The following is a 9,924-nucleotide window of genomic DNA, read 5'->3' as shown; positions in this document are numbered from 1 at the left end:
ACCCACCTCATTCAATTTTGTGAAGGTGACTTCCAGAGATGGTGGGCCCACAATATTAAATATGCTCCATCATGGGAAGTAATTCGAGGCCGCATACTCGATGATTTCTTTGGTCCAGCCGACCGCTCTCTTCTAGTGTCCGAACATCTACACCGGTGGCAAAAGCCAGAGGAATCATTTATATCGTTCATCGAGGATATCAAACTAAAGTCAAAAATTCTCGGCACGTCCATGTCGGAATCAGAGGTCATCGTGCTGCTCTGGGCTCGCATGAACCGTAAAACTTACGACCTATGCAAATTCAAGGCCATCCCTCAAAGCTTTATGGACCTCGACCTAGTCGCCCGCGAAATTAGGCAAATCAGTGACCGAGAATCCCTCTATCAGGAAATGGAACCTAAAACAGAAAAAGCAGACAATCATTACAAAACCACAAAAACCACAAAAAACTTTTAGAAACCTCCAACTTACACGAAACTTCATCCACCTTCATTCGAAGACGCCCTCGCGCCTTAGTTGGCCGTCGCAAACTCCTGGCGTACGAACCTCGTAGGACCTCCATCCCTACGATCACTGTGAAGGTGGGGCCTCTTTCCTTCATTTGTCTCTTAGATTCCGGAGCTACAGACAGTTTCTGTTCCAAAAAATTCGCTACCTCCATAGTTAAGCTGAAACTGGGCCATTTGACAAAATCCACCTTCAACGTCACCTTGGCCAATGGTGCAATTAATACACTAAACAATAAATTACATTGTTCAATAAAAATTGGTCAATTTTCATGGCCAATGAGTTTTCCGATTTTACACGGCTTAACCTATGACTTACTGTTGGGAGTGGACGCGCTTTGCAAGATGAAAGCCAAACTGGATTTCATCAATTCCACGGTGGTTTTCGGATTCGATCCACTGCGTAACATCCCATTTACAGCCCAACCGTATGGTAGCGAATGTAATGCCATCATGTCCCCGACTCTATCACGCCCGCAACAAAAGCTATTAAACGAGCTAATGGCCGGGTTTGACGACGTTTTAACGGACAGAATTGGCTGTGCCCAGGACTATGACTACTCGATTCAGATGAAGGACGACATACCTGTGAGAAGCCCACCCTTCCCTCTATCTCCACCTAAGGCCAAAGAAATGGACGAACATATTAACAGCCTAATGGACCAGGGCGTCATAATAAAATCCAAAAGCCCGTACTGCTCACCTGCCTTTTTAATAAAAAAGAAGGATGGTTCCCCAAGGCTATGCATCGACTACAGGAAACTAAATTCCAAAGTTGTCTTCGACGCTTACCCAAGCCCGAATGCAGACAGCATTTTTCAATGCCTGGGGGGAGCAGCCTTCTTCAGTTCGATCGATTTGTGTTCAGCTTTTTATCAAATCAAACTATCAGATTCGAGCAGAAAATACACGGCCTTCTCCACCCCGACGGCTCACTTCGAATTTGTTAAGGTCCCGTTTGGCCTGAGTGTCTCCCCGGTGGCCCTTAATCGTCTGATATTTGGATTATTCGCGGATCTGAGATATAAGTGTGTCATCCCCTACTTTGACGACATCCTCGTCTACAGCCCCAGCTTCGAAAGTCACCTAGAACACCTAGAAATAGTCTTCCAAAGACTACGAAACGCTGGATTGACGGTTAAGCCAAAAAAGATGCAACTATGCATGCCGTCAATCAAATTTCTAGGCTTTGTCATCTCATCAGCTGGGGTCGAAGTCGACAAAGAAAAGGTGGCCCTTATATCGGATCTCCGGGTACCCCGAACCCTCAGACAGTTAAGGTCCTTCATAGGTATGGCATCCTTTTTCGCTCGCTTCATCCCAAACTTCGCCGAGGTCATCGCACCCCTAAATCAGCTGAAGAAAAAGGATGTCAAATTCCATTTCGGAGATAGAGAACTCGAAGCCTTTGCCAATGTCAAGCGAGCCCTAACAGAAGCCCCCGTTCTAGCCTTCCCCAACTTCAAAAGGCGTTTCATCGTCCAGACGGACGCGAGCCAGAACTCGCTCGGGGCCGTACTTATGCAACATTTCCCAGACGGTCTACACCCCATTCAATATGCTAGCCGAAAGCTCACAGCAGCGGAACAAAACTATCCAGTTTACGAACAGGAAGCCCTCGCTATCGTTTGGGCCCTGGAAAAGTTCAAACAATATCTCCTAGGGACCAAGTTCTTGCTTCAAACCGATAACGCCGCTCTGTCCTTCATTTTCAACCACCCAAAGCAATTGGGTCGTGTGGGCCGCTGGGCATTAAAACTGTCTCGTTTCGAATTTGACATAGAGCACATTCGTGGTACTCGTAACGCCGTGGCCGACGCCTTGAGTAGGCTTTTCACAATACAAGGTACCCCTGAAGTTTCGACCCCCCCTAAAATTAACTCCCTATCACCCTCTGATGGCGCTAAAATCCACTTCTTGGACGAGGTGCCCCAAAGCTTTGCCTCTCTACGAAAACACCAGGAAGAAGATGAAGAGCATAGACTCATCATCTCCAGAATTGAATCTGGGGAAGATGTCATAGGATATGCCCTCAAATCTGACGTCCTGGTGAAATTCGTGGGGAAACATCGCCTAAAACGAATTTCCGTCCCCAAAGCCATCAGAAACATGATAATGTTCTTTTACCATGACTCCGTAACGGCAAGTCATTGTGGAATTTGCGTCACACACCGTCGGATCGCCCGTCGCTTTTGGTGGCCGGGTCTCTATAAGGACGTCCAAAAATATGTCAGGTCCTGTCCAGAGTGTCAACGCTGTAAACCATCAAACCGCGCCTCAGGCGCACCCTTAGCATCAACGGTCCCTAAACACACCTGGGAACGTGTTTACATAGACCACGTAGGCCCCCTAGTGGCTTCCAGGAATGGGTTCCGATATACCCTAGTGATGCTGGACGGATTCAGCAAGTGGCTGGAGACTATACCCGTCAGACGCGTCACTGCAGCAGTAACCGTTGACACTCTGAACAAGATTTGGCTTCGCTACGGACCCCCCAAATATCTATCTACGGACAACGCTAGGTGTTTCACGAGTGTTAAATTCAAACACATGTGCCTAAAATGGGGAATAAAACACCTCCTCACTAGCCCATACAGACCTTCTTCTAACGCCTCCGAAAGAGTAAACAGAGATCTCAAAATGAAACTGACCATTTTGCTAAAGCAATACGCCCCATCACATAGGGAATGGGACAAATATATACATTATTTCCAACATGCTCACAATAGCCAGTTTCACGAAGCCACCCAAAACACCCCAGCATCAATATTCCTAAACCGGGAAATGGAAAGCCCTCTCGGCTTGCGTTGGAACCTCCAGGAGTTAGTAGGTGTCGAACCCCCTCCCTCACAGGATAACGTTAATGAGGCCCTAGAGAAGGCACACGAACGCCTCAGACGTTTTCACAACGCAAAACGGCCCCAGCAACACCATTTCTCCGAAGGCCAAGTGGTCCTGCAAAAGGTGCACGGATTGGCCAATTTCGACGAGGCGCAGAAATTCATACCCAGGTGGTCTACGCCCCGACGCATTTTACGCTTCACGTCACCGGTCTCATGCGAGCTAGAGTGCGTAGACACTCATACGCGATATAAAGCCCACATTGAAGACATTAAGCCCTACAATGAGAGAGTAGAGGAAATGCCGTAGCATTTTAGCCAGTGGGGGTGGATGAGACGATGCTCATATTTCCACTCGTATAATACCCTCCTGGATCCAAGGCTACAACAAAAAAAAAAAACAAAAACAAAAATAAAATAAAAAATTTTTTTATTAAAAAAGTAAAATAAATTAAAACTTCATTAATTGTTGCCAATTGGGTCCAAAGAATGAATGCTTGAGGAAGTGTGTGTATACGAGGAGTGTCGACTTAGGCTACATCACACCCACCGAACAAATAAAAAGAGGAAAAAATTTACAAAAATTTACAAAAAAAAAAAAAAACAAACAATGTCAGTAAATATTCAAATTTAATCTAAAATTAAAAACAATTGAGTTCCCCAAAAAAATCATTTCAAAAAAAAAAAGGAAAAAGGTCATAACTAATTTTATTTATTGATGCATTTAAAATACAATTTTTTTTTTCTCATTACAATTCATAAAAATAAAAAAATGGCCGAAAGTGGACACCCGAATGGCCAGGCACACGACGCACAAACAGAGAATCGCACGCAGCATCGCAAGCGGTAAACACGGCGCGAAAGGTCGTGATTGGATCACGGCGGCACCAGGCACTAATAAAACAAAAACAACAAGTGACCTGATGGTCTTCTTGATAAAAAAAAGGGACTTAACTTTAACCTTTGCATCGAGCAAGTAAAGAGCTCGGAATTATTATATTGATTCGTGATCAAAAATTAATCAATCGACATCGATTATTAAACAAGTAAAATAAAATCGACATTAATTAAAATTGGACCGACATTGTGGATTTAAAAAAATTAATAAATCAACAACGATTAATAAACAGAAGTAAAATAAAATCGACATTAATTAAAATTGGACCGACATTGTGGATTTAAAAAAATTAATAAATCAACAACGATTAATAAACAGAAGTAAAATAAAATCGACATTAATTAAAATTGGACCGACATCGTGGATTTAAAAAAATTAATAAATCAACAACGATTAATAAACAGAAGTAAAATAAAATCGACATTAATTAAAATTGGACCGACATCGTGGATTTAAAAAAATTAATAAATCAACAACGATTATTAAACAGAAGTAAAATCAAAATCGAACTTTAATCAAATCGGACCAACATCGTAATTATAATTAATGGATCGACAACGACTTAATAATCAGAAACAATAAAACAAAAAAACAACGACCGGTACTCACGAGTAGTGTCCTGGTGATACAAGTTTCGAGTGGACGACCGCATGGTTATTTCATCCTTTGTTGTCTGGGAATTCAACATCGCCCATCAACGGCACACCTCCGCATGGAAACCGATTCGATCAACACGATATAAAGGAAAATCTAGTATACCTCGAGGATCACCCAGTGAATCCGCTGTGTGCTGCTGCGAATCTCTCCTGGCCGTCCGGTTGTTCAGCCCCCGGTCCCGTTTCGTTAATGAATATGTAAGTCTGCATTTATCTGATTTTTTTTCTCTTTACCAAACTAATTATCGGCCAAAAAGGACATATTCTAAAACAAATAAAAATTGACATTAAAAAAAAGGTTGGAGGTTTAGCATATATTTTAGATTTAGGAAATAATATTAGTTAAGTTTTTTTTTATTACCGTGTGTGGTGATTCCGGGTGCATCCATTAATCAACCCGTCGAGTGGCCCTTGTCCCATTAGTGTTGGCCAATAGCCGCATATTAACGACAAGGGACAACCACTCTCAATTTCACGGCACCAGGTGGTGGTGAAGACGATCCAATTGATTCGAAGATCCATACATCTCGCCCGTACTGTAACGGCAAACGGCCCTTGACCGAATGTGCATATGTATATGTATTCCTATTATTAAAAAAAAAAAAAAAAGAAATAATATAGTAACATATCCGTATGCACCTTTACCTTTAAAAGAAACTCACCAGGAATCACCATCGCCAATATTAATATTAAGTTGTGTTGTCCTAAAACAAATATTAAATTTTTTCTATTTTTATTAAATACAAAACCTAGGTTATGTATCTACTCATTCACATGTCAAATAAATTGTACTAAATTCACCATTGTTTGCAATATACGTTTGATAAAACCGAAAGAAATGTAATTGTGAATAGTAGAAACGATTTATAAAATTCTACTAAAAAAAAGAAATTGAATAAACAGAATATTGAAATTTAATTGAGATTACTTACGTTTGTTCAAATCCATTGACACTTAAGTTGTACCAAATACAGTAGTGCCAACTCCATATAACTAATATCGATTTAGTAGATCTTCTCTTGAAATTGCGCGCCATAACCCGTCCGATCAACAAAAAGACTTCCACTGCGACATCTTATATATATTCGTTTCTCTAACTAAATTGAGAATCGTTTTATGGATAATAATCGTCAACCCATGATTCATAAAATAAATCAGATGAATTTGGATCTAGTTGTTCTATTTGTTTTTTCGGTTTTAATCTACGATTACGATTCATATTTACATCTAACCATCTAATTGTGGTATTAGGATCCGTTCCATAAAGAGATATGCCAAGAAGCGTATCGCTTGCTTCTAAAAGTCCACATTCTCTGTTACTAAGAGCACGAAGGCCCACGTTAAACAATCGACTTCTCAATGTTTTTGTAGAATTCAATAATTCAAAAGTATCAACAATACGCCTTTTCTCTCCTTTTGTTGTATATTTGGTAATGTAGAAATTCAAAAGTCCCGTTTTTTTCACCAATATATTGTAAATCAATATTTCCGTTCCATGCTAACATTACAACTGGATTGTAATCGTTAATATAAATGGATTCCTGTTTTCTCTGTATGTTATATAATCTCTTATTTGATAAAGTTTTTCTTGCTGCTACAGCCTCAGTCACTCCATTAATTTGAATAAAATCTGTTACTGCACGAGGGAATCCAAATCTGCAAATAGCGAAAAAGTCGGATTTGTTTTTATTTGGCTTAGTTTTTTCTTCTATTTCTTGATTATGTTTCCTTTTTTTATTTCTTAAACAGTAACTGTTATGTTTATGCACTTGATAGTTCATGACTCGTTCATATAAAGTTGGTGAAGTAGTTTTGTTTGGAATAGCACATGTTATATATTTCGATATGAAGTCAGCTACCTCTTGCGTAGAAGATTTTTCAAGCACAGGTGCATCTTTTACCCAAAGTAATATATGGAAATGTTGCAAACCTCTTGACTGATATTCACGCCGCCAGAAATAATGTTCTATTTTGCCTAGAGGTTCTTCAGGTGAATTAAGAAAATCTAAAAAGGCCCTAAATTTAATATCAATAAATCTACAAGTTGATACGGGATCTTTTGCAATTAATTCACCAATACGTATGTTTGCCATTTCAGGACTATTAATGCCTCTAAGATATTGTTCTAGATCAGACCAATTCCATTCTGATGGACTAACTGTTAAGAACCAAGTAGGTGGTCCGTGATATTTTGACATACACACCACATCATTTCTTGGTTTTCGCCAAAATTGTTCAGTGTATCGTAAACGACTGAATAATGCACTTAAATCTCCTTCCAATTCATCCTTTTGTAGTAAATCGAGATACGTTTCTTTTGTGAGTTTTTCATTTTTTTTAGTTATATTTAAATTATAATATATACCTGAACTTAATTGTCTTAAGTTCGCATCGTTTAATAAATAAAAAATATATTGATAACTATGTCTAAATTGCGAATGGCAAGACATAAGTCGCGATTTGATGAATTCAGCTGAAGTTATCTTTTTTTCTCTAGGATGAAATTGACCAAATTTACCTTCATAATAAAGATCTGGAAAACATTTCACATCAATTTCTTTATCACAATGGTCTAAAGTTGAAGCATTCACTTTCAACATTTGATATAAAGCTGTTATTGAACTATTTTTTCGTCTCTCGTGTAACGGATATATTGTGTAGTGTTCATATTCATAATTATGTTGATTATTATCTGTTATTTGTGTTAATAATGCCGAATTATCAATACCATCATTTAACATTTTATTGTTTATATCATTTTCCGTTCCATATTGAATATTTTTATCTAAAGGATCTAATAATTTTTTAACATTTTGATTCAAAATTATCTTTGAATAATGTTTATTATTACTTTTTAAAAATGTTAATGCTTGATAAAGCTTTTCCACATCCACCAAATCTTCCCAGATGATTTTCTTTTTGGTTGGACAGCCACGTACTATAATATACATGTCTTGATTTTTATTTAAAGGTTCCTCCGGTTTCGGTAATTTTTGTAATGTTGCTTCTAATGGCAATGGTAAGTGAAATGTTCTACCAATAATTTTTTTTATACTTTGCCTGTTAGGAATATTTCTTTTTGATATTGGAGTCATGGTGGTTACCATTTGAAAAGCTTTGGCTCGTTGAATTAATATTTTTTCATATTCATTCAATTTTTTCAATTCGTTTGGAATTTCTCCAACATAAAGATCATTAAGAATACAATTTGCAGGTAAGATATTTTTTCGTATGTAATCTAAACATAATTGACAAATAAAATTACTACTTGTTATTTTTTTTTCTTCAATAAACCGTTTTAAGCGTTCCCAGACATTACTTTCTATAGGTTTACGAAGTGCAGATAATTTTCTCAACTGCGCTAAGCAAAATAGTTTTTGACAAGATATACATTCATTTTTAGGTGTATCGAGACATTTTTTCGTCATGTCACTGAATGAGTTATTATATTTCTTGAATAGACTATTAAAGAACACAATATTATTGTCAAATGATTCTTCGTTTTCTGATATAAAATTGAGTATGGTCTTGGAACACCAATTTGACATATCCATTTAATCTCGACTTTAATATTTTAAATTTATTTTCAGTAAGTAAACAAATGTTTGAATTGCAGCAGCACTTATTCTCTTCAATAATATTCATGCTATCCTGTGGAAAATTATATAGAAGAGAAGCTTTTCCACCATCTTTATAATGATCGTTTTATCATGCTCTAATGGTTTATAAGATGTTTCTGCACAATATGGTTCTTGTGTAGAACGATGTAAACTTTGGCCAAGTAACGATTGAAATTTTGTAAATGTATTTGAGTTAGCCTGTAAGTAACGATATTTTTCAAGACCTACAACAAGATTTTTTTTTAAATTTTCATAAGTTCTTAAGTAATGGCCTATTAAATTTCTGCGATTAACAATGGTCCATTTAATAATTCTTTCAGCTTCAACTCTATCGCCAATGATTTTCGTTAATTCGCTAATTATTTTTTCGGTATTTCCATAAAATTTTTTTAACCGATAATATTTCATGGATTTTTTTTTTATATCCATAGTTTTATTTGTATATACAGAAACAGCTTTTCTATTAACTTCAGGTTTTTTCATACGATATCGTCGATCGGCATTAACATGTAATTCGTTCAAAGATTTTCCTGATAAGTTTGGTCGACCACGTTTAGTTTTTTTTGGTCGACCACGTTTATTTTTTTCTAAATCAACTTCATTAGTTTCTATTGTACAATCTTCGTTACTAAAACTACTGTCACAGTTTAGTGGTTCACAAACATCGAAATGACCGAAGAGAGGATTTTCTCCTGAAAAATATATCCGTATAAGAGGATCGGTGTTTTTTCCAAATTGGCACACTTGGTTCTGGGTCCAATAAACTTCAATTCGACGGTGATAAAACAAAGCAGCTATTTTAATTTCGATAATTGAACCAAATGTCCCTGGTTTAGACATAGCTGTGGCGGCGTATTCTTCTTTGGTTGCATAAGGATTGCCATATTCATTACACGTTGCGTAATTGAATTCATGCCAGTTATCTCAAATGTATTCTACAACATTATTACGGATGATTTGAGTGTATTCTAAATACTTTGTTTTTCCATAAAGTTTATATGAAAGTGCGTTAAACAAGCAATTTCCATCACCGGGCATAATAATTTTTGTATGTGGGACGTATTTATCTTCTACCATTAAATTTATAATATTCTTGGAAATTTCCGCTTGACTTAGTTTACTGTTTCTTAATTGATTCGTTTCGTTCAATCCTTTTTCATTTTCTGTATCATTTGAGTTTTGGTCACAATTTAAAGGCTCACAAACATCAAAATGGCCAGACAAAATATTTTCTCCCGAAAAATATATTCTTGTCAGAGGATTTGTTTTTTCTCCAAATGATTGCACGTTGTGTTCGTTCAAATAAACTTCGATGTGCCGTTTATAAAGCAAAGCAGCGATTTTAACCTCGATAAGTGAACCATAAGTACCATGTTTTAACATTTCTTGAACATATTCTTGTTT

The 9,924-nt window shown here is 37.3% G+C and overlaps 1 long non-coding RNA gene across 3 annotated transcripts; it reads right to left on the bottom strand.

Moving 5' to 3' along the window:
* Window positions 1-1,832: 1,832 nt before the first annotated feature.
* On the bottom strand, window positions 1,833-5,999 carry LOC123294941. Of its 3 annotated transcripts, none has more exons than XR_006535123.1 (5): window positions 5,833-5,999; window positions 5,563-5,604; window positions 5,262-5,485; window positions 4,854-5,165; window positions 1,833-3,728 (listed from the first exon to the last, which is right to left on the bottom strand). It is a non-coding gene; the product is annotated as an uncharacterized LOC123294941 (long non-coding RNA). The 3 variants fall into 3 exon arrangements; XR_006535125.1 differs by lacking the exon at window positions 1,833-3,728 and adding an exon at window positions 3,817-3,881; XR_006535124.1 differs by lacking the exon at window positions 1,833-3,728 and adding an exon at window positions 4,063-4,240.
* Window positions 6,000-9,924: the final 3,925 nt, after the last annotated feature.

Source organism: Chrysoperla carnea, chromosome 3, assembly GCF_905475395.1.
Source record: "Chrysoperla carnea chromosome 3, inChrCarn1.1, whole genome shotgun sequence".
Taxonomy (NCBI): domain Eukaryota; kingdom Metazoa; phylum Arthropoda; class Insecta; order Neuroptera; family Chrysopidae; genus Chrysoperla; species Chrysoperla carnea.
Note: the sequence above shows the minus strand (reverse complement) of the source record. Positions and strands in the feature narration are given on the sequence as shown.